Genomic DNA, 20770 nt, shown 5'->3' with positions numbered 1-20770 from the left:
GAAGAGTTTCAGAGTTTCAGAAAGTTAGGGGAGGAAATAAGGGAGAAAATTGTCAAGGGGATAATTAAGTTTTTTCCCCCCAATAATCAAAGGAAATGAGTTTTCTGACTGAGAAAAATCACCCGAGTACCCAAGAGAGTGAATGCCACCCACGACTACTTCCAAGGAAGGACAAAAAAATATATGTGCGTTACCATGAAATTTCAGAGCACATGGGATAAAGGGAAGATAATCATAAATGCTTATAAATTTAAAAAGATTGTATTCAAAGGATGTAATTGATAGTCATTGGATTTCTGAATAATATCACTGGCAGGTAGAAGGCAACGAAGCCAGATTACATTCTTTATTGTAAATTGAGCATAAAGTATTGTTTTGAGAATCAAATGAGAAAAACATGTAAAGTATTAATATCCCTGGCCTTATATTGGTTATTTATCGTAGACAGTGAGTAACTTGGAGAAGACTCATGCCTTACTCAGCTCCATTATCTTCCACAGTGCCAACCAACATCCAAGTCTTGGCACAGGTTAGTACTCCCTATGTGTTTATTGCATTCAGTGGGAATCGTGCAATTGCAATGATGCAATTGATGGCCATAGGGAATTTCCATAGAAGAGGTAAAAATACTCCTTCCTGGTTTTATGCTGTAGATGAAGGGGCCTGAGGCTAGAGCTCTGTTTATTTTGTACACAGTCCTTGCAGAAAAGTTCCACAGTAGTATTTGGTCAAAAGAATAGTGGGATCTAGATTTGAAACTCCGTGCTTGTGGAGCTTTGCATTCTGGTGGTGCTGCTATACACAGAGCCTGCCAAACCTGTCATTTGAGGACCCCAGAAGGAAAGTATATGTACATTCACAAAGCAAAGAGATGTAAGAAACAAATTATTTATATGGATAATTTAATATGATCCTTCTTTTGCAAGGATTAATATTCAGTGTCTTCCTGGCACTGCTAGTCAACATTAAAAGGGAGGAAAAGCCAAAAGCTATATATATTAGAGAGGAAGATATAAATTTTTTATTACATGTGACATGAAAATGAACTATTTTTAATAAGTTAATAAAATAATTATTTTATTATAGATGATATAAAAACCATAAGAAATAAAAAGATTTTAGTAAAGATACAAGATTAATGTGTAAAAATCAATAACATTACCTTACTTGAGAAATGACTTGTTAGAAAATATAATTAAAAACTTCCAACTCACCACAGAAAATGTTTGGGAATAATACTAACTCCAGAAGTTCAAGATCCTTTGCCGGGGGAATCTCTTAGGCTGCATGACCTAGTCCCCTGTGGTAGTGCCCAAGGTATTGGCAAAGTGTAGCTTAGTTCCTGAGGAGGTTCCAGCAAGTTTTTGAAGTTGAGAAATGATACCCAGGAGGCTTCTAATTTGATAAATCAACTGTTCCTTATAGTATTTTTAAACCAGAGAGGTCCCTTGCGGCAGAAGACTACTGCTTGGTATTAAGCCTCGGTAACTCTCAAAATTCCACTTCAGAGCGCTATTTATGAGCCAGAGAGCCAGCCCTCATCAGAACCCAATGATGCCAGCTCCCTGATCTTTGACTTCCAGCCTCCAGAACTGTGAGAAATAATTTCTATAGTTTATAAGCCATGCAGTCAATCATAAATTGTTATAGCAGCCCAAATGAACCAAGACACTCAACACCTGAGTGGCTATTCAATTTATCTAGTCAAAGAAGTGCAAATTAACACAACATTGAAATCCTATAATTTTTTTACCTGGCATACTGTTGATGTTTAAGAGAGAGTAAAGTGTGGAACAAGGCTCCCTCACACACTGTTGAATGGAACAGAGATGGGCATTACTGGTTTAGTAAGACCATAAAAATTTTAATTGTGCTTACTTATTGACCTAGTAATTCCACTTCACACAAAAGTGCATGTAGAAGGTTAATTGCAGGATTGAGTTCAACATGGAAACAATATAAATATGCATCAATAGGTAACTGTTTAAATAAATTATGGCATATATGTAGTGTACATATAAGTGTCTATATTTACATATGTACATATGTAGCAAAAATACGATATAGCCTTTAATAAGAATGAAGTTGCTCTGTCTGTTCCCGTGTGGAAATTGCCTTCAATGGGAATTGAAAGAAAAATAGGAGTATTACTTGTATGTAAAAGTTGCACATTTTACAAGCTTATAATATATTTAAATAATTTATCTACAAATTGTTTGTAAATAACAATGAAAAGTATTATTAGTATATAGAGTGTTACCTGAGTTTTATATTTTGCAGTTTAGACAATGAGACAAGACTAACAAATGGAGAACAGTGAGCACGACACTGTCAGAGGAGTAGCTCTCCATATTTCTTTCACATTACTAAGGACATCAGGCTGTATCAGAGATAACACAGTCTTCAGACTGCATTTGGCTCCCAGGGGCTAGCGGAATACTCCTGTCTTCTCATAACTTATTGTGCAGCCAGTGTGTCACTGACCCTGGGTTGAAACCACTAAATCAGAAAATGCCTTGAGTGGTCCAAAATTGCCTTAGGCTTAAGGCATTCGGAATATGGAAAGGTTGATGCAATGTGAGAGGTCTTCAGTACAGAAATGACATGGAAGGATGGATGTGTCTGAATAGGTAGGATCTGAGGACATTTTACATCCTTTTCTTTTTTAGCTCCAGGAATACAAATGCTGATGTGATGCTATTCAGGTCCTTAAGGCGAGGTAAAATTCTCATTGGAGCAGAACACTTCAGGAATATTTTTCAACAAACATATACTTAGAAACTGCTCTGTGACAGATGGTATGCCAAATAGCTAGGACATAAAGATGAGCAAGACATGACCCCGCTCTGGAAAAGCTTCTCAACTAAAGATGGAAAAAGACCTGACTTAGCATCTTTGTATTTCCTGCAGGTACTACAGACAACTGTGTCCTGTGCACCTGGCCAGAGGCCAATAGCTATGAACAGCAAAATTGTAGAAGTCAGAGAAAGAAATTGAAGTTGGAGGTGACCCAAAGTTTAAGTCTTGTTGGATTAATGACTAGTGAGTTAGAAACAAGCAAAGCTAAAGGAAGTTCGTGGTGGGTCTTAGGAAATCACTTTGATTTCTAGCCAAAACGCATGTCTTTCTGTTGGTATCTTTGGGAACTGGTTTTCTGACCTCCTACCCTACCACCCTCCTTATTACCTTGAGAAAAAATATCATTCAACATAGCAGGGGCCAGGGGAAGCCTAGCCCAGCCAATTCCTGTTCAGTTTTAGCGATCAAGAATAAAAATGTTGAAACTTTTGAGGCAAATTATAATAATCTAAAAAAAATTGGCTTTTAGTTTTTGGCTTATGGAAAATAGAAGAGTGGAAAATCACTTTTGGCTGCAGATATCAGGTTTCATTGAGTTAGCTGATGGAATGTATCTAGAAGAATAGAGACTATAATAGAGAAACAGCCAAGGAAAAAGACAGCCAAGGAAAAGAGAATGACATGAGCCAAAGCTTTTCAGTAAGAGAATGACTTAAGCTCTATCCAGGTGAGACTGGAGCAAAACACATAGTAAATCATCCAAGCAGGTTAAGCGCTCCATGCTCACGTTACCCCTCTTGGTCTCCTTTGAAAGGTCTCCTTGAACTCGGGCTAATGGCATTCAGGGTGTTTTACTGACTTTAGAGACTCACTCTGGGCTTGACTACTCTAGATTCTAAGAATGCTCATTTTTCTTCTTTTCAAAATCTACTCTTCTCACCATCCATTAAAGAACTAAAATGTTATGGAAAATGCAGTAATCATTAAGCATGAAGAATAATGGTTGGAGTGTTTATCGTTGCTTTGAATGATTTACATTTTAAAAATGTGCTCCTAAATTAAATTCATTTGAATATTTAATATTTACATGCTACAAAGGGATTCAGAATTAATCGTATTTCTATAGTAACAGCGACAGAAAACCCATTGTTATAAAGATTTGTTTAATTTCTGTTCGTAATTCAGCCACCATGCTATAATTCCACAGTCATATTCATCATCTTCCCTATATGCGATTCCTCCAGTCTGTTTCTCCTCTTGCCTTCTACCCTAGTGCTGCTAACGGCATTATATACCTGCTCTCTAATTCCTCTAATCAGCAGGAATATGAACATTAGAGGCCCCTTTGACTCCTCCCTTTGTTTTACCTCTATATCTGGTCATTATTAAATCATGTCTTGCCATTTGCCTCCCACAAATCTATTATTTTTCTCTCCTCAGTAATAAAAACCCAGTTTTTAATGGGCTATGTGGCTGTGCAAATAAAGACTACATCTCCCAGTATTTCCATACAGCTATATGTGTTGATGTGTCTTAGTCCTGAACAATGATATGTAAGTGGAAGTTCTGTGCAGCAGCTTCTGGGAAGCGTCTTAGAAGTCAGTATGGGTGCCATTTGCCATGTTCTTTTTTTGTCCCTTCCTACTATGTGGTCCCTGGCTGGAGCCAAAGTAGACATTTTGAAATGCCAGGCAACCTGCTAAGGACAGTGGCACAGCAAGATAGGAGAGTGGTTGCTGATCAAGGTAGAGCTGACATACCAGCCCCAGTGCTTAACTCCCCATTTCTTTCACATGAGATGAAAACAAATTTGGCCTTTTTTAAAAAAAATTTCAGAATATTACAGGGGTATACATGCTTTGGTTACATAATTTGCTTTTGTACAGTTTGAGTCAAAGTTATAAGTGTGCCCATCACCCAGATAGCATGCATTGTACCGGTGAGGTATAGATTTACCCATCCCCTCCTCCCCCCACTACCTGCTTGATTTTCGTTGAGGAAAAAAGAAAAAGAGGTAAAACAGTGTCAAAACAGGTAAACAAATGTAAGTATTTGTATTTCCATATGTTTGCATAAAGATAACCTAGGCATTGAGAGGAAAGAGAGGAGTAGAAACAGGACTTCTGCATGAATGCCATATTACATCATGTTGATTTTTGAGCCATTTGAATGTCATTATCACTCAAAAATAAAATGAAATCTGACAAAATTGGGGAAAAGTAAAAAAAAATTTTCTCTTAAAGAAAATCATTGTTTTAGATTCTCTGTTACATGAATCAAATCTAATCCTGATTAACACTCTTTCCTTATGCTTTGGTCCCATTCTTGCTATTCGCACTGTTGTTATTAATGTCACAGAAAACTGAAAAGCAATATAATGTGGGACACATGGTGACAAGCATAGCAGCTAGGCTTTGGAGTGATTCTTGTTTTATTCTTTGCTCTATGTCTAACTTTACTTCTCTGTGCCTCAGTTTCTTCATTGTAAAATGGAGATCTCATGATTTTGTTGTCAGGAATAAATGAGATAATGCATACGAAAAAATCATATGCATCGTGTCTGGTGGTAAGTGCTCCATGAAGGGTAGCTCCCTTAACATTAATATCATCATCTTGTTTAGCTTGATCTAAGATAAGGATCTTAGAACAAATGACACTGGACACGATATACTGATTCAATCATTTAATAAATATTAACCTGCTGTTCATACTCTTCTGAGCTCAATTATTTTATATTTATACTGAAATTTTATATTTGGAATAGTTATATTTACATTTAAACTCAAGTTACCCAAATTTACAGGCCACATTAAATTGTAGACTTTCCGTGATCATGCTGTGCATATTATTGATGTGGCATATTTCTCAAAATCTTTTTCTTGGATAATCTTTTATACCATCTTCTTTGGCAGTGGAGCCTCTTGTACCCAAGTCTTATATTATATGTCTTCTTTAACATTTACCACACCTGGAGGTTCATTCTGCTTTTTGCCCTCATTTTTCTTTATGCATACATGATCCTGTGAAATAGAATATTCTTTAGCCAATTATAGCAACTTCTTTATTCCCACATTAAAACATTCAGTCAAGCACTTAAGCCAAAGCTCACAGTTCATCTTTTCAAGGATCCTTTAAGAATTAAAAACAAATTAATATGTTTATCCCAATAGTGTTAATGACCTGGCTGAAATGTACAATGTTGTTGAATAGTCTTATTTTTAACAGCAAGTTATTTTTATTTTGAATTCAGGTATAACTCTCACTACTAGAATTATTGATGTGTTGTCTATAATGTCACCCAACAACTGGAGTAGAGTGCACCATTACTCTAGTCCAAGTGTGCTGCTTTCCTGCTTTTCCCACTTTTCTTCCTAAATTCTCCTGCATTTTGCTGTACAGAGCTTAAGTCATTCTCTTACTGAAAAGCTTTGGCTCATGTCATTCTCTTTTCCTTGGCTGTTTCTCTATTATAGTCTCTATTCTTCTAGATACATTCCATCAGCTAACTCAATGAAACCTGATATCTGCAGCCAAAAGTGATTTTCCACTCTTCTATTTTCCATAAGCCAAAAACTAAAAGCCAATTTTTTTTAGATTATTATAATTTGCCTCAAAAGTTTCAACATTTTTATTCTTGATCGCTAAAACTGAACAGGAATTGGCTGGGCTAGGCTTCCCCTGGCCCCTGCTATGTTGAATGATATTTTTTCTCAAGGTAATAAGGAGGGTGGTAGGGTAGGAGGTCAGAAAACCAGTTCCCAAAGATACCAACAGAGGCAAAAGTCATGAACAGCAAAATTGTAGAAGTCAGAGAAAGAAATTGAAGTTGGAGGTGACCCAAAGTTTAAGTCCTGTTGGATTAATGACTAGTGAGTTAGAAACAAGCAAAGCTAAAGGAAGTTCGTGGTGGGTCTTAGGAAATCACTTTGATTTCTAGCCAAAACTCATGTCTTTCTGTTATGTGATGGCAAGACACAAGGGAATATGAATGGTGGAATTGCCTAGATGGGAGAAGTAGAAATGCAATAAGATAGATTCAATTTGTATCTTTAAATGACCTTACAAATATTTTTTCATTTTTTTGAAGAAGCAAGGTGGGTGGTATGACATTATTAGAAGGAGAGGCAGATGGTGTCACTGATTTGGATTGTATCCCAAATGGTGCCTTTTGGCTCTGCTTCTTGGATTTTGGATCATATTCTGTATGTCCTGGGTGGCCAGCAGCTCTTCAGGTAATAAGTAGGGCTCAGCAGTGAGCTAGAAGTAAAAGCCCTTATTGCTATAGAATGGTGGAAATATGCATAATTAGCACTCTGAAAGTGGGATTTGAGCCAAGCTAATTATTAATACTTCTGCAAACTGCAAGTTCTGGCTGTGCCTGCAGACTTATGGTGTGTATTAAATTGGGAAATTTTCATGGGCCAACTGTTGGTTACTATTGAAGGCATGGCTAAAGACCCTGTGGTATTTTTTGTGATTGGACACCTTAACTCTTGGGAGCTTCTGCTTTCCTCTATCACTGCTGCAATCTTGTACTCCTGTACTGTAGTCTCTGTGTGTGTGTGTGTGTGTGTATGTGTGTTTATGTATGTAACTCTTTCAATAGAGGATTCAAAGCAAAATAGATCCTCCCTATAGGTCCTTCTCATCTCTCACTGAAAATCTTGTTATAGTTTTCTAAATAATATACTTCTAGCTGTAGCCCCACATCTCTGCAATGCTCCTTCTGCCTGAAAAAAATCCCTTTATTATATTCTGTAAAATACCCCACTGATGGTAAATTCTCCTGGTTTTAGTCTATTTTTTTTAAAATTTCATCTCCATATCTTTATGTATAGAATTCCATGTTTGAAGTTTTCTTTTAGCACTTTCAGGTTTTTATTATTTTGTTTAGAAGTCAATCTTCAGGAATGAATTACTCTTCCTTTTAAGATAATATATCAGTTCTTTTTCCTGTGGCTGTTTTTAAGAATTTCTCTTTGTCTTTGGTGTACAGAAGTTTTATAATTATACACCTAGATGTGCTTCTCTTTGTATTGATATAGTTTGTAGGGTTTCTTGAAACTGTGGCTTGATTATTTTAATGTTTCTACCCAACTCTTCCTCTCCTTATCCCCACTTTTTTTCTTGGACTTCAATACATATATGTTAGACTTTTGCCCCATAAGCTTTATGTAACTTATATTATTTTTCTATTCTTTCCTCTCAATGTTCAAACTATGTATTTTTTCTGTCATATTTTCCACTTCACTTTTTCTTCCTTTGACTCTTTCTAATGTGCTATGAATACTATTTGCTATTGCTATTTTCTTAAAAAATGCTAGCATTTCCATTTGGCTATTACTTATTCTAGTTTACCACCCTAAATACTTAGTCTTATATTTTATCTCTTTGACCGTGACAACTACATTTAATGTCTATATCTGATAGATCCATTATTTGGATCTTCTGTGAGTCTGTTTCTATTGTCTGAGTTTCCCTTAGTTTGCAGTCACATTGTTTTGTTTACTCACAGACCGGACATTTTTGATTGAGTACTGTATGTTGTATCTAAAATTTGTAATTATTTTTGATTGATGTTGTCATCCTCCAGAAATAATTTATATTTGTTTCTGGAAGGAAGATTTAACAAATTTACTCTTAGCTCAATTCTACGGTTGGCAGATACTCCTGTGAATATTTGGCTTCAAATGCCAGATACAGCAACCTGGGTTTATTTCTTCACCCAGATAGTCTTCACTGACTTAATACTCTGACGCTTTCAAGCATATTTTTTGTATAGCATATCTGGATATACTCTGCAAGAGGGTTGGTGTACATACTCAGCATACCATTGGTAGAAGTAGATTATAATTAATTTTAATATATGGGGCAAATTACACTAAATCCTCCACTTTTGAGGAAAAGTGGAGAACACAACTTTCTCTTGTTATTGGTGAAGAGGGAATATGAGGAAACATTTGTGGATTTTTTCCAGCTTTACCCCTAACCAAATCATTTACCAACAGTTTATAGAGGTATACTAGTAATTTAGATTAATCCAAGCGAAAGAGTATATACATGAATATGGGTTATTATGTCTACCCATCTTTGTAAGTACTTTCTCTTGCTATATATATTTTTCTTGGGAAAATTGTATCTCTAATCTCAATCATAAAAAGCTTTGGTTACTTATTGCTGGCATTTCTGTCTCAAAGTAATATTTGTGAATTAAAATGTTCTCATTAGGTACTATCAACTACTGGAAGTAAAGGCAGGTATTTTGGCTGAAATTTAAATAGACACATAAAGTTAGTTATCACACTCTCTTAGAGTTCCTCTTTCTACTCTAAGAAGACAAGCCATTTAAATCCCCAGGTATTCTTGGAGGAAAGGCCCTAGTCTTGCCTTTCCCTGGATTACTAGTGCCTTGTATGTAATTAGGGTTTAGAAATACACAGACAGGTCATTACCAATATGGCAGGGTGGGAGATACCAGCCATGCTTGAGGGACTGGGATCGCACCCCAAAATTCATATTTCATGGAGGCACAACACAGTTGTTGAGAGAAAAATCATGTGAGTGTACAAAGCATTGTAATAGAGTGGCCCAGAATAAACAAGGATGCCAAGGGTAGTGCAGGGCTGCACTTGACCACTTTTGGAAGCAGCACCCCAGACTGCCATATGTCCTGATGGACATGATAAAGAGGATCCTGGCTGATAGGCATTCAAATCTCTCTACTGCAGGATCCTCTTCAAGGCTGAACATTTGAAGAAGAAAGTGTTTCTTTATGACTGAGAACCATGTGAAAACTGAAGATCTGGCAGCGAATCATGGCAAGCCCAAGACATTGGCATTGGGGAGAGAAAATAATTCACTCCTAAGGAACTTTGGTGGTTGAAGGTAGACCATAGCACTTGACACAGAAAGTGGCATTACACAGTGACTTGAGATGAGTAGAGCAATGGTTGGACAATGGAGCAGAAACACAGTGGGGGTTTTAGCCAAAAGAGAGGGACTGTAGAGCCACAGTCATGGACTTGCATTCTGTGTGAGATACTGTCCTCCTTACCTATTGGGGACTCTTAGAGTGACATAAAAAGAAAGGGGAAATGGAAGTTTTGTTACTTAAAAGGTAAGAATCCTTACTTTGGCTTTAAAGACTAATTATTTAAGGCCTTCAATTAGGACCCATGGGCATAGACTAGGGAACATTAGAATGACACAAGTAAACATCCCTGAGGACATGCAGATAAGGGGAAAGTAATCCTTGGAAAAGTTTGGACTTCTTGCAAACCAAGTAAGTGGTGATTCAAAATATCTATGACTATTGGCCAAAGAAGCCTGAGCGTTTTCTAGGACAGGAGAATATTTAAACCATAATTACCCACCTGAAAAATACTTCAGCTACCTTTAGCTTCAGCAAATATATTGAATATAGGCAATTCATTATGAATTTTGATCTGTCTTCTGAAACTAGCTTCTTTAATTTCCATGAGCTGTTGTTCATTGGAGGAGATGATTGACATTTAGAGTTTCCTCAAAGATGAGATTTTTTTTTTTTTACTACTTAGATGCTCTTTCTTTTGAGTAAAATGTATATTGGCAAAATTTAATTTATGAGTTGAGAAATTTATATAATCCTTTAAGTAATTTCACAGGTTTGTGTATGTTCATTCTTTCTCCAGTGGGTGTGGTCACAACAAGTGACCAAAGACCACTGGAATGGGTCATCTGCAGTCAAGGAACTGGGGTCCATCCAGGAAATGTTCTTCCTGGAATGTGGTGAAGGAACCTATTTGCTTTCTGGCCTATCTTGATTTTCTCAAATCCTTCCTTTATTACCATTGACACAAGAAAACATTCATACAGGACACCACACAACTATAGTCAACCTGCAGGTAAAATTGGGGGTTCCTCTTCTTATGCCTCGGAAATAAGGTTAGTGCTGATAAATCAGAATGATAGAGAATTGCTCAAAACATATAGTATTGCAGCGCTAGAGACAGAAAAGTCAGATAATGACATAATCATGGCAGAGTTAGGAGGTGGAGCTGAGGAAACAAACCACAAAGATGATGACCAACAGCTTCCTGGAGCACAGTACCAGGGTGCCAGGTACAACAGGATGAAGAGTCTACAGCAGAAAGGATAAAGAAGGACAGTATAGTGTCCCACAAGGTTTTGGAGTTAGGCTTATCTGACTTCTTCTTACCCACCCTATTATCTTTGCAAAGCATTTCAATTCTGTGTAAATTTTAGTTTTCTCACTTAGAAAATTGGAATATTAGGACTTTTGTGTTGTTATTAAATAATATATCCAAAGTGTTTAGTTTATTGTCTGCCATGTAATGACTCATGTAGTAATAATAAAAACAAAAATAATAGCAAATAATAACTATTAACATAAAGACTTCCCTGAAATTTGATCATCTAAGAGGGAAAGAGAAATGTCAACCATCATTTTTTAAGTATTTCAGGATGAGGATTAGGGAAAAGGCATAAATTTATGAGGGCAGCCACTTTGGATGATGAGAACCATACTTTGATGTTTATTAGATAATCTATGAGGAATAGAATATCAGAATATTTTGGTGAAGTCTTGAGTCAGAGCTAGAATCTGTAAACTTTTACCTCTAACAAATAATTAGTATCCTGGGAGGAAGATTATAACGATAAAGATAAAGAACCTGAAGGCTGTGACCAAGAATCACCCAAGGCTGTGCCAAATTATTCTATCATCTCAAATAAAAAATGGTGGATGTAAGAAATGACCCCTGGTAAAAATAGATGGTCTGAAAATGCATTATAAAAGAATGTTTTCCCAAAAGAAGCTAAGAAGTAATGTTCTTGAAGATATTGGTTTTTTCTTGATGCAACCATATTTATAAGTTTTTATATTACACAAACTGAGAAAAATATGTGTTTGTCAATAAATGTGTTCACTAGGTGAGCTAGGGCTTTCAATGCAGAACAAGACACAGCATGTACTCTGAAGGAACGTGTAGAACATAAGTCATTTTATACCCAACAATGCACTGTTGTGGAGCTATATTTATCTGATAAAGCCATAAACATAACCAGAGTAGGAATGCCATTTTCATGCTTGGAAACACAATCTAACTTTATACCAGTTTGAAATTTGTATGATATCCGTTGTCTGATTTGGAAGTTTATCCAAAGCAATGCGATTTTGATCAGACCATATTTTAAAGGAATGAGAACAACCATCTGGGACACTTTTTATGATTTTCATTCTGCAACATGGAATGGAATGTCTGCTAACTGAAGACACCATATAGATATGTGGTCATTTTGCTGTAAAAGACCATCTGCCTACCTGTGTACAACATGGTTGAAGAAGCATAAAGTGAAGACCCAAATCCCTTTATACTCTTGAAGACCAGATGCCTTATGACATGACTGATGGATGGGGTGACATTCATCCCAGTGCCCATCCGGCGGGTAGACGTTAGGTAACAGGCAAAAGAGCCAGCTGTCAGGAATCTGAAACACCATAACATTTTAGAATTTTATTACTAAATTTCAGCATGAGTTGAAATTTTTCGATTAGTGATTTTATGAGGGACCTTAGAAAAGTATGACTCTTGAACAGGCAAAATGTAGCTGTTTGGTATATTACACTAACTTTGGCTGGCTCTGTAAAAAATGTTATATTCTTAAATTTTGGAATAAGCTCAATGCTTCTTTTCTTGGGAAATCATGGACTCAATGTTAAACATAATGCAATGGATCAAGTCATTTTAATCCTGGTTCCAAATATGGCATGCTCTGTAACCTCGGGCAATACATTTAGCCTGCATAGGGAATAGGAAAAGTGTTCTAAAGCATTTTCTTCCATGACAGAAGAATTTTAGAATGCTTTACAGGGCCTCAGGTGCAATGAAAATTAATAACAATGATTGTTCTTCAAAGATGAGCCCCTTACTTTTGCTGAAGTATTTTTAATATGCTGTCCAATTAGAGAGATTATGAGAAATGAGCCTCTCTGATTCTCATTTTTGGCTGGAAGTCTTGGCTGGCTATTGGGACAATCTGTTATTGCTGGCTATTGCTCTGGGGTGAGTTAATGCCAGCCATTCAGATGCTCACTGAAATCTATATTCTTGTAGAACAGTGAGTTTTTGCTTCCAATGATCAGCTTGCCGTTCTTTGTAGCACAAACAAAAAAGACCCCTTTCTGCCCTTTGGCCTTGCTGGAGTCTTGGGTCTGCAGCTCACATTCTCTATACCTCCTCAAGCTCATTAGTCAGTTCACTGCCATCTGTCTTTGTACCATTAACCCACTTGATGGGACACCACACAGTTGTTTTCTGTGTCTGTTCTGGTAGATTATGTGCCCCTGCTGTTATGCACTCTGAGGTACATGCTGTTCTAGTGACAGCTCCCTCGGAAAAGATCTGGATAGAGAATACCTCTGCAAGCATCCGAAGTTGTGGCAGAGGTTGGTCCTTGGCAGGGGCAACTGAATAAGGGCAATCCTTGATTATGCCATAGGAGCAGTGAGGCAATGAAAAAGTAGCATTCTTTATTGGCCAGTGGATAAGATGAGAATACAGGGAAACATAAGAGAAAATCAAATGGAGACTAAAGCAATTTTCCAGCCTTGGAAGAAAAATAATAGCACAAAGAAAAGTGACAACATGTGAACAGTTAGCAATAAAAGTTTAAGTTTCCTTCCATCTTTTTCTCTAACTTGTCCTATCCAGGCCACATCATGGGTGGGCTCCCTAAGTGCCACTCATGCTGCTTGGATAGTATTGAAAGAAATGGCTAAAACCAGCCTGTGGTTCCCTGGAAGGCCTGATACAACAGGAAACCAGAGCTAGTGTAAGGAGAGAAGGCAGGACCCTGCAGACAGAGCTACACTGGATTTTTCTGCTTGTTCTCCAGAATTCTATGGAAGAATTTTTGGAAATGTTGGAGGATGAGAGTACCTCAAGGTATTGCATGCTGCCTCAAGAGAGAAAGTGGCAGTGGTTGTATGTAAAGTAATGAAAAGATGCGTGCTCTCTCCCATTTATTTATTTACCCAATTTTTAAAATATAATATGGATTCATGGATATTTATTTTATTCTATGGGTTTTAATACAATGTTATCATTATTTATTTCATTGTCCCAATTTTTCTATTCTGGCCATTAGGAGACCCTTCAGGTTGCTTCCTATGTCTAGGGCTATCTTTTATACTTTCCCTGCCCCAGCCCTGGAATCTACCACTTCTCTAAAAGGTCCTGATTTCCTTTGCGGATAGTGTTTGGAAACTGAGATCTGCAAGCTAAACATGTTTTTTGCTGTTGGGGTGTCATTGCTGTTAGCCCATTTCAGTGGACAAAACTCGGAAATATGTGTATGTTTACTAACTCATGCATACTTATGCCTCTATATTTATTTCTGTACCTATTTATCTATCTAAGCATTGAAATTTGAGTTTATTTTTATGCCTCTCATTCCAATCCAACACCACTGGGTCCTTTTTCCTTTTCTAATTTGTAACTTCCTTCCCTGATAGTAAGACACATGACTGCCAGTGTTGACACTGTATTTACTTATTTGTTCAATCCTAGTGGACATACAAGGTAGTTTCAGAATTGCTAATCCATGCTTCTGTGAGAAACACATTTACTAACTAGATTACAGTATTTGTATATAGGACTCTTTGTGTTTAGGATCTAGGCTTATTTTGATAATACATTTATTTTCCCTCAAATTTAGTTTTCAAGGTGACCTTCTCCAATATCAGCTGCAGTGAGATAATTATCACTTAAATAGACTTCTGGTGGCACAGGTCATCGCTGCAGCACAGCGATGTGCAAACTGGCTGCAGATAACAAAGATATTTGTAATCTGAAAGCGAAAAATTTCAACTAGGTTTGCTTGTTCCATAATTGAAAGTATACACTTTAGTATAACTTTGTGATTTTTTTCCCCCAGTATCAGCTCAAAAATCAATGTTTCCACCAAAGTTTCAGAGCAACATACTAAATTTTTACCAGAAGCCCATACTATTAACAGACATTTTAGATTTCAGTTATAGAATTAATAAATCAAAATGACCCCAAAGTTCAGCGCAGCTACTCTTTTGAGCAGAACTCAGCTTCTTAGGGGAGTTTAAAAATAGTAGATTGAATCTCTATTATATTTCAATATCTATATTTTATATCTGTATTATGTGGTATCCTCCTAAAAGTTATTTGTAAAACTTATAACCTCTATAACTGATTTTTTTTATAAGTGGCAGCTTTTTCAAATCCAAATGACATAGAGGCAATTCTTAAAAACTAGTTAAAATTATAATAAGAACATAATGACATTTATACCTCTTAAGAGAGCAAAGATTAAGTAATGACAATGCATAAAGGTAATTCATTCATCCAACATGTATCGTTAGAGTCCCTACTCTATGCTAGATACTGAGAAAACAGTGGTAATTAAAACAAACAAAAATCTTTGTCTTCACGGAATTCATATTCCGGTGGGAGAAAGATGGGCAACAAACGAAGTAAGAATGTTGTGTAGTATTAAAGGACGATGGTAAGTGATACAGAGAAAAGAAAGCAAGGAAGGTGGATAGGGAGAGCTAGGGTCCAGGGTGAGTTATAAATTCAATTAGTGTGGTAAGGAAAAAGTGACACTTGGGCAAAAATCCTGAAAGAAGGGAGGGAAGTAGCCATGGGGAATCTGGGTGAACAATCACCATAAAGAGCTCAAGGTAGGGATGTGTCTCAAGGAGCAGTGCAGAGGTCAGAGTGGCTGCACTGGAATGAATTATAGAGGATTTTAAGAGATGTACTTGCAAAGGTGGTGAGGTGAGGTGCGGGGCAAACAGAAGCAGGCTGAGAGTGGAGGAGTCAAAACAAGAGATTTGACTTCAGAGCGCGGCTCTGCCATTCATTCCCTGTGTGGTTTTGGTTGAGGGCTGTATTTTGAGTCTCAGGTTTTTTAATTTGCAAAATAAAGGTATCAATCTCTCTTCTATCTACTCGATGGGTGGTTGGGAAGATCAAATACAATAATATACCTGAAAATGCCTTGAAAGCTATAAATCACTACAGATGCATGAGGGATTATGGTGATTTAGGTTGATATTATTTCTGTCTCATCCTGAAGATTATATCCTTAGGTCTTTACTATCTTCACATCCCCCAAATGATGCTTCCCTTTAAATACCAGTTAGTTATCTTTAAAGAAGTAAGCAAAAATAGAAACATAGCTTTTCAGAATAAGAGCAAAATTAAAAGGTGTTAAGAAATCATATGTTTGTCTCACAAAGATTAGTGCAAGATTAGAAAAAACAGTCATAATAATCTTCTTATATCCATTCTAAGCACACTCAACTTGAAAAAAGATAACAAACTTAGCAAAAGTTAAGCAAAAGTTTTTTAAAAAAGGAAGTAGCAGGCTATTCAGTTACCTTGTCTGCTTTTTGAATAGGTCCTTCTGAGCAGGTGAAATATAAAAATTAATTTATTAACAAAAGATAACATAATCCATCTGACCACCAGCATATAGGAAGGTGTCCCATATACAGCATCTTAGAGTTCAGGACAAAATCTTCATATTAAGCACCAGTATTTTTTTTCAGTTTTTTTTTTTTTGAAGAGGAATATTCATGAAGACAGTAATCTAGGTAGAACTGAAGAAAGAGAAAAATCATCAGTTTTAAAATTAAAATAGTTGAGATTACTGTTCTCCTAAGAGAAACAGATTTATGTTGCACATGTTCAATAGTCACAAATAAAACGGCAAATGAAAGGGTTTATTGGTCTGCAAAATATCTTTGCATTCTCCCCAAAGCTTCATATATGTTATGGGTGATAAAATTCATCAGGATAAAAATAGAATGCATTGTAAATTGAGAGAAGCCAATTATTATTTTTGAAAGGACAACAGAAATTTGCCCAAAATTTATAGCTACTGTTGCAAAAGCTATACAATAAAAGCAATGTGATTATACAGTAGTTTAGCTAAAAACAAATCATCTCATGCCAGAGTAGATGGACAGAAATAAACTGCAAAATATATCTTTGCTCATGAAAATGGGAATCAGTTTTGGCATAGAGCCAAACTGAACTAAGTATGAAAAAAGAGAAGGAAGGCAAGCTTTAAGAAAATTTTCTCCTCTCCAGACTGCAGCTCTTATTCCTTTGTGATTAAATGCACCAGCTTTCTGTGCAATGGCTTCTGAGTAGAAGCAAACTTAATATGTCTGAAAATAAAGTAGGTGACTTAACCTCTTTGAATCTCAATTCTGCCATCTATAAAATGAGAAAGTAGAAGATATCTAAAATCCTTTCCAATTCTTAAAAATGTGCCGGGTGCGGTGGCTCACGCCTGTAACCCTAGCCCTCTGGGAGGCCAAGGCGGGTGGATCGCTGGAGGTCAGGAGTTCGAGACCAGCCTGAGCGAGACCCCGTCTCTACTAAAAATAGAAATAAAAATTATCTGGACAACTAAAATTATATATAGAAAATATTAGCCGGGCATGGTGGCGCATGCCTGTAGTCCCAGCTACCCGGGAGACTGAGGCAGGAGGATTGCTTGAGCCCAGGAGTTTGAGGTTGCTGTGAGCGAGGCTGATGCCACGGCACTCACTCTAGCCCGGGCAACAAAGTGAGACTCTGTCTCAAAAAAAAAAAAAAAAAAGTGCTTTCTTATTTCTAGCAATGTTGTCATCCAGCCTTACATACCAATTTTAGGAGGGTTGACTTCAAGTTTTTTAATTAGAGACTGCTAGGTTGATTGTTCTCTAGGACTATTTATTGCCTTTTGATATTTCAGTTTTTTTCTTTATTTTCTCTTGTGTTCGATTTTCTGTGTCCTTTAGCCTATGCCTTTTCGCTCTTGGCATAATCCCTTGTTTTGTTGGGATATATTCTCCAGTAGGCCCTCTGATGGAAAAAAAAAATGTGTGGAGGAAAAAATTGAGTTTCTGCATATCTGACAATAACTTTATTCTACCCTTACTCTTAATTGATTGATCTGTTTCAGGATTTTAGGTCGCAGTGCATTTGTCCCTCAGAATTTTGAAAGCATTTCTCTATGGTCTTTTTTTGCCAATGTTGCCATTCTGACTCTTGTATCCTTCTGCGTGAGCTTTTTTCTCTCAGAAAGCTTTTAAGATTTTCTCTTTATCCCTAGAGTACTGAAAAATGTTCTGTAGGGTGTGCTTTTTTTTTTTAAAGCTTATTTATTTTGTGTTTTATTTTGCCTGTTCAATCTGAACGTTCATTCTCTTCAGTTCTTAGAAACTTTCCTTTTACTATGAACCTTACAACTTTCCCCCCTCCGTTCTCTCTGCTCTCTCTTTCTGCAACACCTACCAATGGAGTGGTAGACTCCAGGACTGATTCTTTAATTTTCTTATCTTTTTTTTTCCCATTTCCCACCGCTGTTTCTCTGTTTTACTTTCTGGGATGTTCCCTTCAACTTTATGTTCTACTCCTGCCATTGAATTCTTCGTTTATGCCATCACATTGTTCATACCTAAGAACTCTGTTTTCTTCCCTGAAAGTTCCCTTTAGACTCTCCTGTCCTTTCTTTCATGGATGCACTCTATCTTTTTATTTCTCTGAAGACCTTAATTTATTATTTTTTTTGCTGGATTTTTTCTTCGGATTTCTCTTTTCTTTTGAGTTTTTTTATAGCTATTAGTTTGTCATAATCTTTATTCATATCAGAGGCTTTCCTAAAATGTCCAGTGAACCTTGGATATCTGTTGATATTTAATATGGAGGCCCTAAAAACTGGAAGCTCTTTGTATATTAGTGGGATTTGTCAAGGGTTGTTTTGTGGGTGCCTTGAAACCATATATTCCCCTGAGGACTCACAGCTATCAGTACAGGTGAGGACTCTGGCTCATCTGAGGACCCCAGCTGCCAGTTTCCCCAGGAGGGATCTCTCCATCTTCTGATTGGCAAGAGGATGGAGTATTCTTGGGGCATACTGATGGCCAGCTGGCCCTCAGAGCTGAGTCAAAGGAAGGAGGTCGGGGTGTCAGGAGGGGGTCTCATTATTCAATTCTGTTTTAAGAATGACTTCCCACTCTCAGCTACTCTCAGCTTGTGCCCTACGTCCCTAGGATTGACCCACAAAGTAAGAGAGAGGCCACTAGACTGTGTGTCCAGCTGCTTTTTCTACAGATTTTCAGTAAACTCTGTCTTCAATCTCTCTTCCATGTCCACCATCAGAAATGTCTTTGGTGTCTAATTCCTAAATCCATCTAATGTTTTATGCCATGAATTTTCTTGATAATTCATCAACTTTTCTAAATCAGATGTTTTCCAGATATTGTTGGCATCACTTCACTTCTGTCATCTTCTCTTTTGTTCTTTTTGTGTTTATATTTATTTTTTCATTTTCTGTTATTCTAGTAGAGAATTTTGGGGGGACAACAGAGTAAATCTGTATGTTGAAGCATAAATTATAGTTAGAAAATTCTAGATAATAAAACAAGCAAACAAATTCCCCATCCCCCAGATTTCAGTAACTAACTCAATAGAAGCTGATTTTTCTCTCATGTAATTGCCCAAGTGGGGGTTCCTGGTCGATGTACATCTTTCCTCTATGTGATAATCTGGGGAAACAGGTGCTTTCCATTCTATGCCTTATCTATTTCCTGGGGACTCCTTGTCTTTTGCATTAAGCTGGCTAAAGTAAAGTAAACATTGAGAACGTATACCTGCTTCTCCAAAACCTTGGCTGGCAAACTCAGGTATTGTTTCTTTTCCCATTCCAGTGATAAAAACTAGTCGCATGGCCACATGAAAGGGAACTGTTGACTTCTGGAGGGAAACAATATTTTGCTCGCTTGCTAACCATCCTTGTCAGAGTCCTCCCTTTCTGCTCCCAAATCTTTATTTTACTATTTTTTCTATGTATAGAACAGATTCACTCCCTCATCAAGGAAGTTGACCTAAATTCCCAATGTCCTTCCTTTATTTATTTCAAAATCCAGTGTATTGTCAATCACCTTCATCAGATCCAGATGTGGCTCCTCCAGATCTGGCAACTTCCTGATTACATGACAAGTTACCGTCTCTCCCGACACCACTCTGTGTGCTCACACACAATGTACAGTGCAGGGTGCAGGCACCCAGTTTAGAAAAGGGGGGAACTGATAAACACAATCATTTCTGGTCCGTAGCAATGACAGAATCCTGTTGGGCAGGATTCAGCCCTAACAGGAAGTTCCTTATTTATATACTCACTCTTAACTCTGGGAGGAACGCTTTTGTTTATTACCATCCATGGCCCCCAGCACCCTCCTCTTGTTGGTTAGTTCCCATGGGCACACCTGAAGTGGATGTTGGTGAGAATATTATACTTTGTATTTGCTCAGGTTTACCAGCCACTTTCTGATCACTCAAGTTTGGGCAGGGGTTCAGAGGAACTCCCAAGAGCTGTTTGAAAGCCCTCAGAATCTAAGGCTATTTGAGGATATGTTTGTGGGTTTTTTGACCAAACAACTGCTTTTATTTTGTTTCTAATCAGTTCCATTGCCAGGAATTTCCCACATCTCCCATACTATATCCCATAGATTTGTTCTCTAATATGCATGATTTTTTTGATTCCTACTCCTTAAGATTTTTCTCATTGTAATGGTGGCTATCTGGAAGCTCTCTGCAATGATAGTTTTGGCTGAGAAGACAACACCCCTAATTATTTATTTTTGTAAGGCTAAACTCTGTTTAGCTGAGAACCCTTAACAGATGTTTGTTTTTTGAAGTCCTTTTAAATTTTATCACCTGCCTATTTGAGGTCTGGGAGTACTCAGATTTTATAAAGTTTTTCTTTTTTCTGCCTCTCAAAGCAGCCAACTCTTGCCTAAACTCATCTATTATATTTCTTCTAACATCTTGCTAAATCTAGTAATTATCATCCAAAAGAGTATCTGACTTTTTCAATCTCTTTTGAAACCAAATTCTGGGCTAGTTAATGCTATTTGTTGTGATGAATGGACCCCCAA

This window comes from Lemur catta, chromosome 13, assembly GCF_020740605.2.
Source record: "Lemur catta isolate mLemCat1 chromosome 13, mLemCat1.pri, whole genome shotgun sequence".
NCBI classification, from domain to species: Eukaryota; Metazoa; Chordata; class Mammalia; order Primates; family Lemuridae; genus Lemur; species Lemur catta.
This window is presented reverse-complemented; position numbering follows the sequence as displayed.